Source organism: Dermacentor andersoni, chromosome 8 (genome assembly GCF_023375885.2).
Source record: "Dermacentor andersoni chromosome 8, qqDerAnde1_hic_scaffold, whole genome shotgun sequence".
Lineage (NCBI taxonomy): Eukaryota > Metazoa > Arthropoda > Arachnida > Ixodida > Ixodidae > Dermacentor > Dermacentor andersoni.
The window spans coordinates 133680721-133701334 of NC_092821.1; the positions used below are offsets into that span (position 1 = coordinate 133680721).

Sequence of the window (20614 nt, forward strand, 5' to 3'; positions counted from 1 at the left end):
ACATGGACTCTCCGTTCAGCGCTCCAAAAGAGATTACTTCGGGTACAAGCATCACCCGTTCCATGAGCGACTGCTATTGCTTCTACATTCCCTTGCCAGTGGCCTCCTGCTGATAGACTGGACTTGTCTCTTCGCCTTGCACTACTACTGGTGAATGTCGTTTACACGGGACTCGTATTACCACTGTGTCCTCCAGTGGTTAACAAATAAGCGCTGTCCTTACAGCTTCTGCATTCCTGTTTTCAGTTGTGGTCCAGAAGCGTACCCAACGCGCTGTTGCACGACTCTATGGTCTGCGCTCCAAAAAATTACTTCGGGCACGAGCATCACCTGTTCCAGGAGCGACTGCTATGGCTTCTACATTCCCTCGCCAGTGGCGTCCTGCTGGTAGACTGGACTTGTCTCCTTGCCTTGCACTACTACTGGTAAATGTCCTTTACAGGGTACTCTTATTACCACTGTCCTCCAGTGTTTGACAACTAAGCACTGTGTCGTTACAGCTTCTGCACTCCTGTTTTCGACTGCCGTGGGTACCAAGCACGCTCCTGCTCATCGACTCTCCGTTCTGCGCTCCAAGAGATTACTTCGAGCACCAGCATCACCCGTTCCATGAGCGACTGTTATTGCTTCTACGTTCTCTCGCCGACGGCGCCCTGCTGGCAGACTGGACTTAGCCTGGCGCCCTTGCACTTGATTCTGGTAAATATCGCGTACACACGACTGTACTGCGCCTGCGTGTTTTCGAATGACCAACAAACAGGGCTTGTGTCATTTCAGGTTCCCAGTGTTTGCTGTCGCTTGCGGCGCAAGAGAAACAGTCCAGCACTCTCATTTACAAGAACATTACTGGCCTTGCCTCACGAACAACCATCTTCAGCCCGGTCGTCCTGCCGCGTGCTCTATGCAACAAGCTTCCTCACACTAGTGAACTCGTCGCACGCCTGTCTTGGCGGTGTCCTTCACTGTTTTGACGGCGTGTTCATGCTCTGAAGGACTGCGTGTGGTCACCGCCCCGAGACCGTCCATCGGATGTGCTCCTACAGTTCGTTGTTGCCTTTTTCTGCAGGCATGTTTACATTTCGTGTAGCAAGTTTTTCTGTTTTGGAAGTGGCACGTTGCTTAGCGAATGGCTAGCGCTTCTAGGAATCGGGTTAATACGAAGCAGAACAGTAAAGGTCCGGTTAAGTGGACACCACTCGGTACTTAATAAGGACTGTCGATGTTTTCATGAGCCGATCTGTAAATTTTTGGTGGCGAGAGTAATGGACATTCATTCATTGTGCTCTTTTGTAGTGTGTGTGTGTGTGTGTGTGTGTGTGTGTGTGTGTGTGTGTGTGTGTGTGTGTGTGTGTGTGTGTGTGTGTGTGTGTGTGTGTGTGTGCGCGCCGCCTACTCTGTGCTCCTTTCTTTCGATCGAGAACGTATGACATGAGCTCCGTTGGTACCTGGCGCACTTCGAATTGTTTGTTTTGGTAGCATTTCCAACGTCAGTTGCTTCACTTTTCCCGGTTTATTCCTATTGAAAGGTTCCTGGTTTGTAGGTTTACTATCGTCTATGGACATCCTCTTTTGGATTCGTCGAACCGCTGGTTTCCTTGGCTTTGGTCCCTGTGTTGATCTCTTTTCAGCATTCAGCGGATTTGTTCAGGCGCCTTTCTCGTGCCAGAAACGGTCTTCACACATTCTCGGTTCTTCCACGTCGCTCATCACTGGCTCTAAAAGATTAACAAAAGCTTTATTGGTAGAAAGAACTTCGTTGCCCCTAAAACGGGGCAACGTCGTGTGGTCGGACCCCTATTCCAAGGCATCGCTGGCCCTCGCCATCCTTTCTGCCCTCCGGACGAGCCTGAGCTGATCCCCGAGGGCGGAGCTGGATAGCAATGCCTCCCACCTCGCTCTCGTGTTATCTTGTTCTTCTGAGTGAGCTGTGCACTCCCATGTGATGTGGTAGAGCGTGGGTGTGCTCCCGCACCAGGGGCATATGTCCTTGTATGCTGTTGGGTAGTATATGTGCAATTTATGTAGGTTTATGTATGTGTCCGTTTGGAGCCTGCGTAACGTCGCTGAGTCCGCGGCTGAAAGGTTCCTATGCAGGGCTGGTTAGAGCCTTCTGAATTCCCTGTAGTGTTGCAAGATCGCTTTATAACTTAGATCGATGGGTGTCGGGTCCTCCACCATGTTGCCATGGGCAGCTCGGCAATTAGTGAAACCTCGAGCCGCCTCATCTGCATGGAGGTTCCCAGTAACACCCTCGTGTCCCGGGGCCTATGTTATAGTTTGGGTATACCTGATGTTAAAGTCTCTGTTGATTTCGGTAAGTATCCGGCGTGCCCTCGCGCCGATTTGTCCCCTCTGATAGTTCCTACATGCGGCCTGAGAATCTGTGATTATTGTTAGTGGAGCATCGCGCTCTATGCCTTCTCCTATAGCTAAGGCGATGGCTATCTCTTCGGCTTCTAAAATGGTTGCTCGGGAAACCGAAGCACAGGCCGTGCTTTTCCCTTTACGGTTTACAACTGCCACCATGTTCTTTGCGTTTGCCCGATATGGTGAAGCATCCGTGAATCGTGCAGTGTCCAAGTATTTTGTTGTTTTGTCTATGTATTCTGCTCTAGCTTTTCTCCTTCCTGCGTGTAATGTCGGATCCATGTTTTGTGGTATTGGTGATACCCCATACAAAGCTCTAATCTGGCAGGGTAGACTTTTGGCGTTTTCGTATATTTGTATGCATTTTTCAAGGCCGATTCTTTGAAGAAGAGCTCTGCCGACTGTCGTTTGCGCCAATCGAGTCCTCTGCGCTATGAGTTGGGCTTCAGCCAGCTCATGAAATGTATTGTGGAGGCCGAGGGCTAGAAGCTTCTCATTTGAAGTGTTGCGTGGCAACCTCAGGGCTGTCTTCTATGCCATCCTTATTTTATCAGCCTTTTCTTCCTCCCTCTTCATGGTATGGTAAGGTAGGGAGTACATTAGTCTGCTAATGACCAGGCTTTTCACCAGTCTGAGGGTGTCTTGTTCCCCCATTCCTGTCCGATTATGAGCCACACGGGCTATCATCCGGTTAATTTGTTGCGTTGTTTTTCTGATCGTGTTTAAAGTGTGTAAACATCTGACATTAGATTGCAGCCACATCCCCAACACTCTTACTATTGACCTCTCAGGAATAATTTTCCCTTCCAGCCTGATCTCGAGTTTGAGTCTCGGGTCAGTTTTGTTTGTTTTTGTGAGGCGAATGAGTTCTGACTTCGCCGCAGAGCACTGCAGTCCTCTTTGTTGCGTATAGTTTTCTATTGGCTGCCCGTTGGAGCTTTTCCTCCTTCTCTCCCAAGTTGCCCTTGGTTATCCATATCGTTATATCATCCGCATATAGGGAATGACGGACGTCGGGGATTTCTTGGAGTTTTTTAGCTAGTCCAATCATGGCTATGTTGAAGAGTGTAGGCGAAATCACCGCACCATGTGGCGTTCCTTTGTTAGGAGGATGGATGACTTCAGATTCATCGTTTCCTACTTTAACTGCTGTTCTCTGGTTGGGGAAGCTTCGGATGTACTGGTACGTCCTTTGACCGCAGCTGGTCTCTGCAAGTCCATCCATTATCCCTTTGTGACTTACGTTGTCGAAGGCCCCTTTTATATCGACAGCCATGACAATGTGTTCTCCTGCCTTGGGGACGTTCGTCAATACTTCCTCTTTTAAAAGCAGGAGCATGTCCTGTGTTGACAGATCTGGTCTGAAGCCAAACATGGTGTCAGGCATTAAGTTGTTTCCTTCAAGATGGTGTTGGAGTCTAGTGTTTACTAATCTTTCGAACACCTTTCCTAGACATGATGTAAGAGAGATTGGCCTAAGGTTTTCTAAAGTAAATTTCTTCCCTGGTTTTGGAATCATGATTATCACAGAGTGTTTTCATTGCTGTGGTATCGTTCCTCTGACCCAATGGTCATTTATAAAGTTCTTAAGGGCTCTTATGGCTTCATCATTCATGTTTCTAATCATGGCATTTGATATTTGGTCCGCCCCTGCCGCTGTGTTCCGTTTTGTACTGGCGATTGCTGCTCTAACTTCTGCCACCGTGAAGAGTTCATCCATTTCTGGGTTTGGGTGTCCGGTGTAATCAGCTTGGTATGGGGGTATCGGGGCTTTGTTACAGATGCATTTTCTATGGACTGCCTGAAGGAGTTCTGCTTTTGTGCCTGGGTACGAGTGTAGCAATCTCACCAAGTTTTGTCCTTCGCGTCTGGTTTTGAGCGGGTCAATCATCCCTCTGAGGATGTTCCACGTTTTTGCCGTCCCTAGGGTTCCATTAAGTGATCCGCAGAAGCGTTTCCAGTTGGCTGTTGGAAGTTGATTAGCATATTCCTCGGCCTTCTGGGTTATTTCTTTGATTTTCATTTTGAGTTTGCGGTTGCATTTCTGTCGCTTCCATCTTTTGGTCAGGCTTCGTCTTGCATCCCACAGATGCAATAGGTGAGGGTCCATTTCAGGTGTTTTGTCCGTCCTGGTGATAGTTTCGGTATGTTTCTGCTTTATATTTCGTATGCGTTCGCACCAGTTATCTAAATCATTTATGTCCGTGGTTTCTTTAAGCGATTCGCTGTACGCTCGCCAGTCTGTTATTTTAGCTGTACCTATTTGTTTGCGGATTTGAGCTGTGCGGATTGTGGTGCTTATAATGCAATGGTCACTTACTAGATTTTTGAGGGTGTTGCACCACTCCGCGTTTGGACAATTTTTGGTTATTGTTAGGTCCGGAATTGTCTGCGGAGATACTATTCCCTGTTTTTGTTGGCCTTGCCGGGTCTGTTAGAAGTGTCATTCCGAGTGCTTCTATTTGTCCCATAATATTTTTGCCTTTATTGTTCTGGGTTGGATACCCCCAGCTTGAGTGCCTGGCATTAAAATCCCGAACTATCACTAGAGGTCTCCCTTTCGCCATTTTTGCTGTCTCTTGAAATAGTTTGTCGAACGTTGCTCTTTTCTGACTCGGCGGGCTGTAGACATTAATTATGAAGGCACTCTTTCCCTTGGTGCCTTTATATGTGATTTCTGTTATCATATGCGGAATGTCCGTTCCTTCTATGGATTTGTGACATATTGCTGTGACTTTCTTGTCCACCAATGTTGCGACCTTCCAATTTTCACCTTCGGTATTGACGGTTTCGTATCCCTGTAATTTTGGGTTTGTTCCGGCGTCTTGCAATGCAATGATAGCTGGATCTTTTTTGTGCCATCACCAGTTGCGACAGTTGTCCCATTTTACGCCGGAACCCGCGGCAGTTCCACTGCCATATTTCGCATTCTTCGGAAGCGTGCTTTTGATGTTTAGGCATTGTGTGTCGCCTGGGTCATGGCCGACAGGCCTGGCCTGTTGTATACTTTCTCTGCTTTTTCTCTTATGCTGCTGCCTGTGGCATGTTTTCTCAATGCTTTCGTAAATTCTATTTGTTGTGCCTGGATTTTCTTGTCCAGAGCTTCTAGTTTTCGATCTACCTGAATCATCACCTGCTCTATGATTGTGGGTATAACTTATTTTATGGTTTCTTTCAATATCGACAAGGTAATTACGGTGTCTCCTTCTAAATTCCGTAGTTCTTCTCCTTTCTGTCCTGTCTGGACCGGTTTAGGTTCTTGTTGTGGTTGCTGCATTTGTTGCTTTTTCAATTGCCTATTTTCTCTTTCGAGGTCTCCTATTCGCACTCGCATTAGCTCTAGTTCGCGTTCTAGGCATGTGAGTTGTTGTTTGGTGTGGGGGTTGGGAGGCGATTGCTGCCCAGCTCACCTTGTTTTTGCCTTCCTTGTTCAGCGTCTTCTTGCTCTTCTGCTGTTGTTTTGTTGTTTGGCCCCTCTATTGGCCACTGTCCCTGGAGTTGGAGCGGTCTCGGGAGCTGGACCTGGATCGGGACCTGGAACGGGCCCCGTCTGGTGATGCAGAGCCCTCACGGTCCGTGCTGAACAAGCGTCTCTTCAGGATTCCGTTGGCTTGTGGTCGGCGTAGACGTTGCGACAGTGGTGGCCTGCCCCTTTGGGGGACCCGTTTGAGTTTCTTGGTGCACTCCGATGCCGCCGTAGTATGAGCCCTCCCCCCCCCCCCCCCCCCGCACAGGACACACTCTGGATCACAGGTGTGGTCCTCAGGAGGGTCCCTTAGCCAACAATTGCTGCACGCCTTTGCCGTGGGCGTTGGACAAACGTCCGTTCTATGTCTCTTGCTTTTGCAGTTTGAAGTATTGTCTCGTGGGCTGATAAGGCACACATGGCATTTCGCCACCGTAATAGTAGACGAAGCGTGGCACTATCGGTCCATCGAACGTTATCATTGCGGTTTCAGACTTGCCGAGCATCCGGGCTTGGACGATTGTCACTCCTTGAGTGCGCACTCGGAGATGACTTAAAGGTTCATCTTCTGGGGTTTCGCGTTCCAGACCGTGTACCACTCATTTAAGGTACCCTTCAGGGGTGGTTATGTAGGTGTTCATCGGATGTTTAGTGCCATTGAGCTCCAGCGTTTTGATATTCACGATCTTCTCCGCCACTTGTTCGTATGGGGTACTTACAATGATTGTTTGACCCGTTACGGAGGCGAAGCAGAAATTTGTCGCTCCTGCAGGTCTCAGAGTCGCCGCTTGCACGTTCTATCGCTCGCGCAACTTCGTAGATTTTAAGTTTTTACAACTAGCCCTGGCTTGGGACGCATGATAATTTTCATGTCATTTCTGGGCAGCGGCGCCGCGCGCGTTCGACGTCGGGCTCGACGCTACGCCGCGTTTAGCTCGCTCTCCCGCAGGCGCCTTGGCGTTGCAGCTGCTGTTGCCCTCACCGCCGCCTCGAGCTCCGCTGTCATCAGAGGCTGCTCGCACTTATTTTCTTAAACCTTTTCGTGCTCGCAAAGATAGTGCAAGTTGACACTGACCGTTCTTGGCTTCGTAGTCTTCCCTTGCCGAGTCTTTCTCTTCGTTCTCGTCGGCGTCGCTGGTTGATTCCCCCTGTATCATCTCGTCAGGTGAGAAGTCCTCTTCAGCGTCGGCCGCAGATCCCGCTTGGTGTTCGATGGCTTGGTCATCCGTGTCCATGGTGTCCTGGGCTAGTTCCGGGCCGTCGTCCGTTGGAAGTTGGGCTGTGGCGGTGCTACGCTTGGGCCGGGAGCTGACTGCCTGGGGTCCGCGCTCCGCTACGCCGTTAGGCTTAGCGTGGCGGGCCGGCATGCTCGGGCGATGGTCTTATCTTATTGATGGAAGCCGGGTCCACTTGTCAAAAAAGGGGGTATCAGCGTGTTCCTGGTGACTTCCTACACAAATCCTGCGAATTCCATGGTGCTCACATTATTTTGACCGCTACTAGGCAAGACGGAGCCGATGCGAACACGTCTGTACTCCTCGGCACCACCTGGCGCTTTCCAAAAGATTAACATGTCACTACAAAAGGACACAATGTCAATGAATGGGAAAGGGGAGGGTCGTTATTCTCGCCAACAAAGATTTCCAGATTTGCTCATGATGATAATGACGTCCATCTTTAAGACTGGTTGGTGGCAAAGGTCACCGGGCTCGCTGTTTCTAGTCTTTTGCTGTCCTTGACTCATCAAATGCTTTATGGATCTACATGGTCCAACTTATGTATTACCTGTCGTTTGTTTATCGGACAGCGCTACCCGCTGTCGTCGCTTGTTCACCGCTTACACCGCGCCGTAGTTCGATATTTGTGTCAACTATCGCGTACTCTGCAAGATAAGTAAGAATACTGAAGCGCCATGGCGCCCTTCACGCGGCTGTGACGTCGTTGCCTGCCGATTGTAGTTCAGATTACGCACACTTGCGTAATTTCGTGATTAAAGTGCACCGCGTGAGCCATTGTCAAACAGCCGCTTCGAAGTGTCTACATCTACTCCCCTTATGCCAAGTCGTGTGTAAACGTCTCGAGAAGCGACGTGCACGACCACGCTCAAATAAATCTTGATTAGAAAATGTGTATTTTTATTGTGCTGAAGCGAATTATGTGTACCAGAGTTTCCCCCGTACTTTCCTTTTTTGCTGTACGCTGTGTGTCTTTCCATTGCTCTTCGCATGCATCTGAATGCGTTTGCGTTGAATAGTGATTGAATTTGCACATGCTACCGCTGTTGTCCTAATCTCGATATAAGGACGCACACTTGATTTATTACGATTCACTTTCATTGTTCTCAACCTAACCTGTAATAACCTTACCTCTGCGTTGCTCAATAACCAAATAAAGAATGAGCACTGTCCTTAATAAATAGCTCCGTATGCCGCATTGCTCTGCCTTTTTTTTTTTTTTGCTGCTTTCATACGGTGTGATGAAAGTCGAGCAACCACGCATGAGCAATTGTGCTCAGTCGAATGCATTTTTCTTAAACTCTAACATACACACAGCGCAATGGAGCCTTACTGTAGAAAGTGTCTTTTTATTTTCCATCTTCAGTTAAACGACAGTGTTGCAATCGCGCCACACAGTACTCGCAATCAGTACGATACGACCAGTGCGGTGATTTGGACTTCTTGATATGCATCCGCCATGGTTGCTTAGTGGCTATGGTGTTTCGCTGCTAAGCACGAGGTTGCGCCATCGAATCCCGGCCACGGCGGCCGCATTTCTATCGGCGAAATGCGAAAACGCCCGTTCACTTAATTTAGGTGCACGTTAAAGCATCCCAGGTGGTCCAAGTTACCAGTCTCCCACTGCGGCCTGCATCATCAGATTGTGGTTTTCGCACGTAAAACCTCATAATTATTCTTAGCATGTGTCATTGTAGGCCTTTCTTTTTTTTTTTTTTGTCTAACGCAACTGGTACGTCGACGCAGAGCAAAAACGAGACACCCGCGCAGCACTGAATAGTTCGCAATACGACAGCGATGCACGAAATACCTGCACATTCAGGTCATGATATTGGAGCATGTGACGTGGTCTATGTGGATCGTCGTCTAAAAATGTGTTTTAGTCCCTTTTGTGCGTTTCTCATCCAACTGGGAAAGTTCGAATACTTGCCCGCTTTCTCGTTTACTGAAAAATGCCGGAATCGTTTTTTCCATCTCCCAGCGAAGGTACTGTACTACGCTTGCCCATTTCAGATAACTTTTACAGCTTGAAGCTATATGAACCTCAGTGTATGCAAAGGAGTCTGTTACTGCGCCTTGACTTATGCTGTTATTTTCGGTTTATTGATCTAAGAAAACTGTTAGTTCTACATTTTTATACGTCGAAGTATCGTGAAGCTGAGAAATTTTCTGTGCTATGTAAATTTCGAGATGTATTTGATATGTATTTCTGTACAAATGCATAAATGCATGTTAATGCACTGTATATATGCTGCTGTTTGCAGGGATTAGGTCTAGTTATGTAGCATTGAATCGCTCTTAATTCCGTTTGCTTAAGTCATGTTCTGCGCTGGTTGTACTGAGTATGCATTGCATTAAACTGCACTTTACACAAATCATGTGTCAAAATAAAACTTATTCTTGTTGCCCGTCTTACTAACTCCATGTAGTGAAGACTGTACCGTGCCAGCCAACCGTAATCGCACATCCGCTGTCTGCAACTGGTCAAGCGACACCGGCTGAATGGGAGCATCCGCGACTGCAACCCACTTGTTTCCTGGTGTAGATTCAGGAAATGGGCCGAGAAGGTCTAAGCCAACACGATGGAAGGGCTTGGTAGGGATGTCGAGCGGCTGCAGGTAACCAGCGGGGAGCTGGGAAGGCTTCTTGCGTCGTTGGCAAAGTTTAAAAGCGGCGACGTAACGTCGTACGGAACGGGCAAGGCCCGGCCAGAAAAAATGGCGACGTATACGGTCATAGGTTTGAGATACGCCGAGGTGTCCTGCCGTTGGTGCGTCGTGAAGCTCTTTTAGAAGGTTGAGCGGAGGTGTTTATGTATGACAAGTAGGAACTCGAAGCCGTCCGGGTGGAGGTTACGATGGTACAGAGTACCGTCGCGGAAGACGAAGAAGCGTAGAGTGGCATCGGCCGGAGAGTGTTCAAAACGGTCGACGATTGCTCTGATGTAGGCGTCACGACGTTGCTCGTCGGCGAAATGAAGCAGCTGGGATAGAGAATACACAAGCAGCACTGGTAATATTGGAGGCGTCACAGTCAACAGGGTAACGCGACAAGCTGTCATCGGCTTGGTGCAGGCGGCCCGATTTGTACACCACGGAATATGAACGTTCTTGTAGCCTCAAAGCCCATCGACCTAGCCGGCCTGTAGGATCCTTTAGCGATAAGAACCAGCAGAGAGCATGGTCAGTGACTATGGAAAAAGGGCGACCGTAAAGGTAAGGAACTTCGCAACCACCCAGACAACAGCAAGACATTCTCGTTCCGTAATGAAATAGTTGCGCTCCGATGGTACTAGGAGGCGGCTCGCATAAGCAATAACGCGATCTTTGCCATGCTGACGCTGGGCTAACACGGCACCTACGCCATGACCGCTGGCATCTGTACGCAATTCTGTAGGGGCATCAGGGTCGAAGTGGGCAAGAATGGGTGGTGAGGTTAGAAGAGCGACGAGACGAGAAAAGGCAGCTTCCGAAGTACCCCACGAGAACTTTACGCCTTTCTTCGAAAGATTAGTGAGGGGTCTAGCAATTGCTGCAAAATCTTGAACAAAACGACGAAAGTACGAGCATAGCCCTACAAAACTTCGAACGTTTGTGACTGTCTTCGGAACCGGAAAGGCTCGGAGAGCACGAGTTTTGCCGGTATCAGGCTGTACTCCGGAAGCGTCAACGAGATGGCCCAGAAGAGTAATTTGGCGGTGGCCAAAACGACATTTGGACGAGTTAAGTTGCAGCTTCGCCTTTCGAAATACATCAAGTATAGTTGTTAGACGCTCAAGGTGAGTGTCGAACGTGCATGGGCGAGAAGACGATGCCGTCGGCGAGGTAGCAGAGACATGTGGACCATTTGAAACCTTGGAGCAAGGAGTCCATCATACGCCAGAGTGTGGCAGGGGCGTTGCATAATCCAACCGGCATTACTTTAAATTGGTATAGGCCATCAGGTGTGATGAACGTGTTTTTTTTCTCTGTCCATATCGTCAACAGCCATCTGCCAGCATCCAGAACGAAGTTCAATAGAAGAGAAATAGCTGGAACCGTGCAGGCAGTCAAGGGCGTCGTCTATACATGCGAGCGGATAGACGTCTTTCTTAGTAATGTTCAGATGACTGTAGTCTACACAGAAACGCCACGTGCCATCCTTCCTAACCAACACTACAGGTGACGCCCCGGAATTCGAAGAAGGCTCAATGATGTTTTTATCTAACATTTTGTTCACTTTGAATTACTCGGCGTCCCGACGCAGAAACTCGATAGGTTGTCGGTGAAAAGGTGTAGCATCGCCAGTAAAAATCCGATACTTGACCGTGAGCGTCTGGCCTAAAGGGCGGTCGTCGAAGTCGAAAATATCTCTGTAGGACGATAATACTTGGCGAAGGTCTTCATTCTGCGCAGAGGACAGGTCCATCGCAATCATTTTCTTTGTTGAGATCGGCGACCGAGGCTGGCGCGGGGGCCTCTTGAGCTCGCAAGAACCATCGGTCGATAACACTGCCACGTGATGGTCGCCGAGACAATCAACGTTGGCGAGGCAAATACCTTGCGGTAGAATTTGCTTTGCCAATCCAAAGTTGCAGACAGGCATGCGAGTACGGTTCGTAGTAAGTATACTGTGAGGCACGGTAACGTCAAACTGTAGTGGAATGTCTGGCAGAGGAGTGACGAGGTACTCGCTATCAGGAACTGGTGGGGAAGACAACAGTTCAATATAGGCTATTGATTTTGGTGGCAAGCGAAGAAAGCCGGTGGGGCATAAGTGGCACTGGGGTGCGTCAGAAGGTTCTGCGAGAATCGGTAACTCAAGGTGAAGGTAGTGGGTAGACGTCCTTCGTGATGCGGTTGAGGCGGCGGTAATCGACGCAGCATCTCCATGAGCAATCCTTCTTTTTGCCCAGCACGACAGGGGACGCCCAGGGACTTGACGATGACTCAATGATATATTTCGCTAGCATCTTGTCTACTTCCGTTTTGATGACGCGACACTCCGAAGCTGAAACTCGGTAGGGTCGCCTGTATGGGTGGATTATCACCTGTATGTATACGATGTTTGACAAGTGACATCTGGCCTGAGGGTCGGTTGTTCAGGTCGTATATATCCTTGTAGGAAAGCAATAGACTGCAGAGCTGTTCAGTCTCCGCAGGAGTGAGATTCGGGGCGATCATCTCCCTAATATCAGTACATTTGGCAGACCGCGGAAAGGCTCGCAGGAAGCGTCAACGGCAAAACTCTCAACGAAACTAACTTCTAAAGCAGTGATTGTAGCCAGGGTGATATCCTTAGGCAGAATTTGCTTAGCGACCGCGAAATTCACCACAGAGAGGTACATGCGATCGTCTGTGACCCTCAGTATTGTATGCGGCACAGTAACGCTGTGGGTGAGAACGATGGCAGTTATGGGAGCGGAGATGTAATCACCATTACACTGCGTAGAAGTGGCGTAGAAGGCGACATTTCGATGTAAAGACCTGTGGTGGAACGTGAACAAAATCAGTTAGTTTTAGGCGAATTTCGTGTGGTGTTGACGGAACGTCCAGTAGAGGCAAGTCAAGACGCACAGTACTTGAGGAACAATCGATGAGCCCTGAATGGACGGAGAGGAAGTCTAGGCCTAGGATGCTGTCACGGGCGCATTGGTCAAGCACAGTGAAAAGGACGACAGTATGGCGGCCGGGAATGTTCACACGTGCAGTGCACATTCTGACCACGGTCACCGTGCTACCGTGGGCGATTCGTACGAAATGAGTAAACGGCAGGCGTAACAATTTTCTTTAAATGGCGGCGTAGGCAGCTGGCCATAATGGATATGTGGCCCCGGTATACCTATGAGGGCTGTGAAGGGTGTACCATCAACTTGGACGTCAAGAAGGTTATGTCTCGTAAACAGCGTCAAAGGAGGATTTTGCGGCGACTCCGACATTTCAGCACCACCTCGAGGTTCCGCAATGCCTAGTTTTACTGCTAGGACGGTGCTGGGTAGGTCGGTGACAGCGATCGGTAAAGCTGGGGCGGACGTGGTTGGCGACGTTGAGGCGAAGGCGAGCAAGCATAGCGGCGAGTCGAGGTAGTGGCGTCGGAAGCATCGTAGGAGCGACGGGGTAAGGAACTTCGGGGCGAGCTTGAATTCCGGACGGTGTTTCGAGGAGGAGACGGCCAACGGCTCCGGCAGTGATGGGAAACGCGACCGATTCGGCCGCAGCAGAAACAGATCGGCCTCTCGTCAGGTGTACGCCAGTCAGAGGGATTCATGGTGGTGTAGGGATAATGGACACTGTGAGGTGGACAGCGATAGGACCGAGGCATGGAAGCAGGGCGGGTGTCAGGGCGACTCAAGGAGCAGGCCCTGGGAAGACCCATATTAGCGATTTCCTGGCGAACCATGGACTGGATCAGCGATATCGTCTCAGCAGTGTTGTTCTAAGACGTCTGTTGATGCGAGGCAGGAAACGCTGCTTCGAGTGCGCGGCATACAATTCGGGTCACGTTCTCGCTTGGTGGTGGAGAGCTAGATTGGTTGGTGGGGTCAGTACAGGAAGATACCGCTGCAGTATATGGAAGCCATGTAAACTGACTGTATATACGGTGACTCAGCGCATGCTCAAAACGGCGGCATTCCTTCATGATGGCGTCGACAGTCGATAAGTTTCTAAAGACCAGAAGTTTGAATGCGTCGTCCGCGGTGCCTTTGATAATGTGTCCAACCTTTTCCGCCTCTGGCATGGATGTGTCGATCTTATAACAGACGGCTAGGACGTCCTGAATGTAGGAGACATACGACGCGGTAGCAGTCTGGGCACGCCTGGCGAGATGTTGCTTGGCATCTAGTTGTCGACCGGTTGGATTGCCAAAAACGTCGGACAGATTTTCTCTGACGGAGTCCCCGCTGGTTAGCTCTTCATCGTGTGTGTAAAACCACGTTCGCGGTGTTCCGTCGAGGAAGTGGCCAGCACGACACACGACAGTGGCCAGAACTATGGTTGGGTCCCACCTGTTCACCTTGCTGACGCCCTCATACATCTTCAACCATTCTTCGACGTCGACACCATCGAGGCCGGTGAACTTGCCGGGGTCTTGTGGCTGAGGTAGAGCAACGTACCGGGTATGCGTAGTCGGCATTGCAGCCGCAGATGCGGTGCCTTCCACTGGAAGCATGGTCCCAGGCTGGGTGAGACGTCCGCTGCGGAGCTCCGTGGTGAAGACGCGTGCCCCGCACGTCCACCAAAATGTCACGAGTATAAAACTGTTTACAACATGTATTTACAAGTCGTATATAAACAGCAGCCGAGAATCCAGAGAGATGATGATGATGGCCTCATGTTATAGCTCAAACCCACGCTGGGGGATTGGCCCAGAATTGCGTGCTCAAACGACCACCTATTCTTTTGAAGTGCTACTTATCCGATAAAAAAAAAGAGAGATAAGGAAACATACAAAAACAAACAAATTACAAGACAAAAATCAGAAAGTGATTCGTTTTGTTGACTGTATGTAACCGCAAACGGCATCAAATATGTCCCTGTGGCTGACCCCTATAACTGACGCACCGAAAGATAGTATGATTTTTTATGATAACATTAACCCTAATTTAGCAAGCGGAAGTTCTAGATGTTCTTTTATTTATTTATTTACAGATACTGCAGGCCCTTCTCGGGCCCATGCAGGAGTGGATACTAAGGATACAAACAAGAGAAGTAAATTTAAGCTAATTACTAGACATAATTGCGAAGATATAATACATACAAAAGTGAGAAAAAAAACATGGCAATACACTGGACATAGATGACAAATGCATACTCGAACAAGACAATATTATCAACTTAGAGTGTACACCACTCGGACTCGAATTCAACAAAAGTTGACATTACTAATACATCCAACAAATGGTTCCAGCGAAGCGGAGTTAACTGCCTCCTCTGATAACGTATTCCAATAATAAATTGCGCGAGCAAATAAAGAGAACTTGTGAACATTGATGTGGCTGACTGGCTGGAATAGTTTTACTGTTGTGCGTTCGCTCTGATCGTTTAAAAGGATCCTGAAGATAGCGTTCCCGTGATAGCTTAAAGTTTTCGTGATAAAGTTGGTAAATAAATGTTAATCTAGATATTATCCTGCGCTGCTCAAGTTTTTCTAGGTTGGCCCTATTACGTAAGTTGCTGACACTAGAGTGATGGGAGTAAACGGAATAAATAAAACGCAAAGCTAAATTCTGTACTCTTTCGATTTTGTTAATCAAGTATTGTTGGCAAGGGCTCCAAATAACCGATGGATACTCCAATTTTGGTCGTATTAGCACTTTGTATGCAATTAGTTTTACTGCAGGAGGGGTATTACGCAGTTTCTTTTTCAAAAACAACTTTTGTAGTGCACACCGACAGGCATTTTAAACATGCGGTTCCCAATTGAAATTACTGCTAAGTGTGATGCCTAAATATTTACCTTTGTCAGTTCTTGCGATGGTAACGTTACCTAAAGAGTAAGTAAAGTCAGGGGGCTTCTTTTTGTTGCTAAACGTAATGGAAGCAACAAAACCGTAATGAAATCAGTGTTAACCCGGCCAAGCGATGTGAATAGGAAAGCTTCATGTGAAGAAAGTCTGCCTGCACCTAGCACAATGCTAAAAGGCTATCGATTTCTGCGTCCAGATAACACAACCTTCGCCAAGGACAAAAAAAAACTTCTTTTCGCTATGTCATCGAACCCAATTACAGCGTTTCTGAGCGAGCCGTGAAATCATCTGACCTATATCTACAATGCTAGCAGACGAGCGTTGAGAATAACCGTTCTATCACAATACTATCAGTGGTTTGTTGTCATTCTCATGACAGAGAAAAAGTGTGATTAGAAAATGAATTACTATAGTTGGAATCGGCCGCCAAACGACACACGACTGTTAACGTCCGCGAACTTCTTAACGTGTACAAGTAGGGTAAATGTCCAATCACGAGTAAAAGCTTGCTGATTATAGATTTGTCTCTAACCGTATGCGCGTACAAGGCGTATGTAAAAAAACCTTCGACAATTACAAAAGAAACCGTCGCAAGTTTGGCGCCTAACAGCATTCATCTCACTCAATTTTCATTCTTCTACCGTAAACACATACGTGCTGTACCGTCCTGTTTTCCCAAAGGTGGTCATCATAGGTACTTGTATAATAATGAAGTATGACTATATAGCTTCGGTGGTGTCGTAGCTTGAATTGTGATAATTCAGCCGGCCTTCACAGAGACGCTTAAAGCAACGCTAAATATAATTAAGCTAGTAATGTGTCCTTCCAAAGTTCTCCATTCATTTGACTCTAGCCGGCAGACTACTAATCGAGAAAAGGAAGCCCAATGTTCACTTTCTTCAAATCAGCAGCACTCAAGGTCACAAGGCCATTCGACTCAAATCAGTGTGACGTCAAGGGCTTCGGCGCATTTCCTCGCATATGGGCAGTTTTGGCGCAGAGAAGTTATCGATACCTTTGAACTTGAGTCCTTGGCGTGCATCGAAATACGGCCACCAAGGCTCGGGTTCGAACCCACGACGTAGCGCTGAGCAGTGCAATGCCTTAGCCATTAAGCTACCACCGCAGTACTCAAACAATTAATCTGTAAATATTTCAACGTTCGGGAAGTCGTTCCTCTTTTCTTCTTTCTTTTTATAGCCTTACAGCAGCGGCTGTCGACGAAGCTGAGTTGTAACGAGTCCCGGCCTCTTGTAGCCTATACAGGGTTCCTATGCAGAGTCGCATACGCGCAGCAAAACCCCTGTTCGGTGACGTAGGCAGCGTGTCGCCGACACTTACCTGGAGACAAATTTGAAAGAACTGGTCACGCAACCGGGAGAGCTGGCTAGAACGCGTCGCTGGGGCGCTTCACGATGATGTTGACGATTTCTTCAACAATGACACGACTAATATGTAGATGTAGAGCCTATAGACGTTAGTGGCCCATACCCACTTCGGGGGATTGGCCAAGAATCGGGTAGTTCGACATAACAATAAAAAAAGAATGATTAAATGACTGTAAACAAAATTTGTGAATAGGTATATATATGGGAAGTAATATGTAGATTCTAGCTGATGAATTTAATAGAATATAGGGATAAATGAAAACAAAATTACAGCTAATAAAATGGGCCTTGTAGAATTATAGCAAAACCTTCAGTTTTGCTTTCATAGTCTCAATCTTTCGGACAGTGTAATGAAATCCTGGATCGCATCGCCAACTTCCCTGTCGCTGTGCGCAATGGTCGAAGCCCCCAAAGACCGTTTTCAGTCCAATCTCAGAAAGAGGAACGGAGTTTCTAATGTTCTTTTTTCGCAATCCAGGATATATTTGACAATAAGTGAGAGAATGATCTATTGTATCACGTTCCCCGCAAGAGGGACAGTACGGTGAGGGAGGCAGACCAGCTCTGTGCAGGTAAAACATATGAAGCACTAATATGTCCTCGCTCGCGCGAGAGAACGTTGTTGTTATTATCCCATGACGTATGTCCACTGTAGAGGAGTGACCCAGAATTGAGTAGGCACAAAACCGTATTGATAGAAATTCAAATTATGCGGTAAAGAGTTTCCAGCGGGTGGGAATGCTCAAAGTCATTTTCTAGCGATTCTCGGAGTGACTAGATCGGAGCAGAGAAATTCTAATTTTTAAGCAGTCCGTAGCCCATATATCTGATTAGTGGAGCGATTCGGAGCAAGACAGTTTTAATTTAGCGTATTGATTTTATTGAGCAGGATAACAGGCACAAAGCCTTGCATTTTTTGTAGCATTAAGGAGTGTTACAGAGCTTAACGACATTTTTCGTACTATTATTTGTGTTGAATTCTGGTAAAGTGGCTGAAGGTGTATGAGCACACCATACACTGAAGGTGCATGATGTGAACAGGTTAGGAAAAGTAAACATGACAGTGTTTTATTAAAAGATATTTTAGGCAGTCTAACAGCAACAGCCAGTTCAAACAGATATTTTGCACCTGACCGTGGTGGGTCTAGTGAGCGGCTTTGCCACCACCGCGGCATGTGGAGGCCGCATTGAGTCATTGGGTGTAAGGTTTTGAGCTCCCTGAGTGAGGCGAAGGTAGCGACATTCCTCCTCTCCTGGCGTCTTCTTTCGGAGTCCCCTCGCCGCATGCACCTTCCCTCGTTGCTTGCCCTCTCAGTTTGCTCTTTTTGATTGCGGGGATCGCGCTGTGTCGCAGTGCGATCACCGTGATATAAAGATTCGCGATTATCGCAATCGCGTGGCTATGAGCAGCGATCAAAAGCAAATATCATTACGCCGGCGCGAGCAAAAAATAAAAAAAAAGGAAAAAATGTAGACGCCGCAGATCAACAAATGATGACACGTTGTTACTGCGAATTGTTTTTAATCGGGAAATATTAATTTGTGGGTAATACTTAAGTTCTTGTTCGTGGTTGGGCGGCGCATACGCGGAGCGTGTCCATGTGGCACCTACTCCTCGGGTCGCTGACGACCGTGACACTGGCAGAGTGCCGAAGACCCGCTTCCAAGCGGCAAAACGCATGCTACACGCGTGCCACAAGGACGCGGGTCAACCTCTGACGACAAACAAGAGCCGCTTCGGCTCTGCTTCATCCCTTAAGATCCAGTTTGAACTGGATTTTAGGCGGCGCGGGAGCATAGCGCGCCGTCCTCCGTAGTGCCAGTAGGGAAACACAAATCAGAAGCACGTGCTTTTCCAAGGATGAAAGAAGTGCGCGTATATACACGAAAAATTGCTGCACGACTGGCCGCTCGAGGCACTTTGCATGTATCTGTGGGCTGCTCCCATGCCTCGAAAAAACATTTTCGTGTAGCCCGTGTTGAGCAACAGAAAGCTACATCGGGAATTTTTCCTGCTGCCATACAATGTTCGCATTTGCACTATTAATCTAATCATCATACTATTTGAGATGTTGATTATTCATCATCATTATCAGCAGCAGCAGCATGGTTAGACCCACTGCAGGGCAAAGGCCTCTCCCATACTTTTCCAACTACCCTGGTCTCGTACTAATTGTGGCCATGTTGTCCCTGCAAACATCTTAATCTCATCCGACCACCTAACTTTCTGCGGCCCCCTGCTATGCTTCCCTTCCCTTGGAATCCAGTCCGTAACCCTTAAAGACCATCGGTTATCTTCCCTCCTCATTACATGTCCTGCCCAGCCAATTCTTTTTTTGATTGCAACTAAGATGTAATTACTCGCGTTTGTTCCCTCACCCAATCTGCTCTTTTCTTATCCCTTAACGTTACACCCATCATTCTTCTTTCCATAGCCCGTTGCGTCATCCTCAATTTAAGTAGAACCCTTTTCGTAAACCTCGAGGTTTCTGCCCCGTACGTGAGCACTGGTAAGAGGGATAATGGCAACCTGCTGTTCATGATCTGAGAATGCCTGCCAAACGCACCCCAGCCCATTCTTATTCTTCTGAATATTCTTCCCCAATTCTGCCCAATCCAGGTCTCTTAACACTTCATGTAAACACGCTGTAAATAGCATTGGAGAGATGGTATCTCCCTGCCTGACCCCTTTCTTTGTTGGGATTTTGTTGCTTTCTTACTACTACGGTGGCTGTGGAGACGCAATAGATACCTTTCAGTTTTTTTACATACGGCTCGTCTACACCCTGATTCCTTAATTCCTTCATGACTGCTGAGGTTTCGACTGAATCAAACGCTTTCTCGTAATCAATGAAAGCTATATATAAGGGTCGGTTATATTCCGCACATTTCTCTATCACTTGATTGATAGTATGAATATGGTCTATTGTTGGGTAGCCTTTACGGAATCCTGCCTGGTCCTTTGATTGACAGAAGTCTAAGGTGTTGCTGATTCTATTTGTGTTTACATTAGTAAATAGTTTGCAGGCAACGGACAGTAAGCTGATCTGTCTATAATTTTTCAGGTCTTTGGCGTCCCCTTTCTTATGGATTAGGATTATGTTAGCGTTCTTCCAAGATTCCGGTACGTTCGAGGTCATGAGGCATTGTGTATATAGGGCGGCCAAACTTTCTAGGACAGTGTTCCCACCATCCTTCAACAAATCTGCTGTTACCTGATCCTCCCCAGCTTCCTTCCCCTTTGCATAGCTCCCAAGTCTTTCTTTGCTTCTTCCAGCGTTACTTGTGGGATTCCTCTAGACTATTCTCTCTTCCATTATCGTCGTGGCTGTCACTGGTACTGTATAATTCTCTATATTGATTATTAATGAATAATAATTATGTAATTAGGCGGCAGGCAAGAACTAATCTGAGTATCTCCAAGCGACGGCAAACAACGTTACCTCGGCTCTGTCCAGCTACGTGGCATTTGAATATTTTTGAAGTTAAGCTCAAGTTACGCGGGACACCCGGTTTAGGCAACGTGCACGGCTGAAATGAGAGAACTCACGATGGTCGTTAGCACGCAGGCGCATTGACAGAACACAAAAAACTCTTGCTTAGGGTCATGGCAGTTCAATTTGTGGCCGCAGCAATCTGCGGCTTGGACAGTATTCGTTATCTGTTTATAAAAGGCTCAAAAATCAATCCCGCGCGCACACCATAACCGCAG

The 20614-nt window shown here is 47.7% G+C and overlaps 1 long non-coding RNA gene across 1 annotated transcript; it reads left to right on the forward strand.

The window, feature by feature from the left end:
* The first annotated feature begins 263 nt into the window (after window positions 1-263).
* LOC129383269 (uncharacterized) lies at window positions 264-1832 on the forward strand. Its single transcript, XR_011889945.1, has 3 exons — window positions 264-425; window positions 501-699; window positions 778-1832. It is a non-coding gene; the product is annotated as an uncharacterized lncRNA (long non-coding RNA).
* Window positions 1833-20614: the final 18782 nt, after the last annotated feature.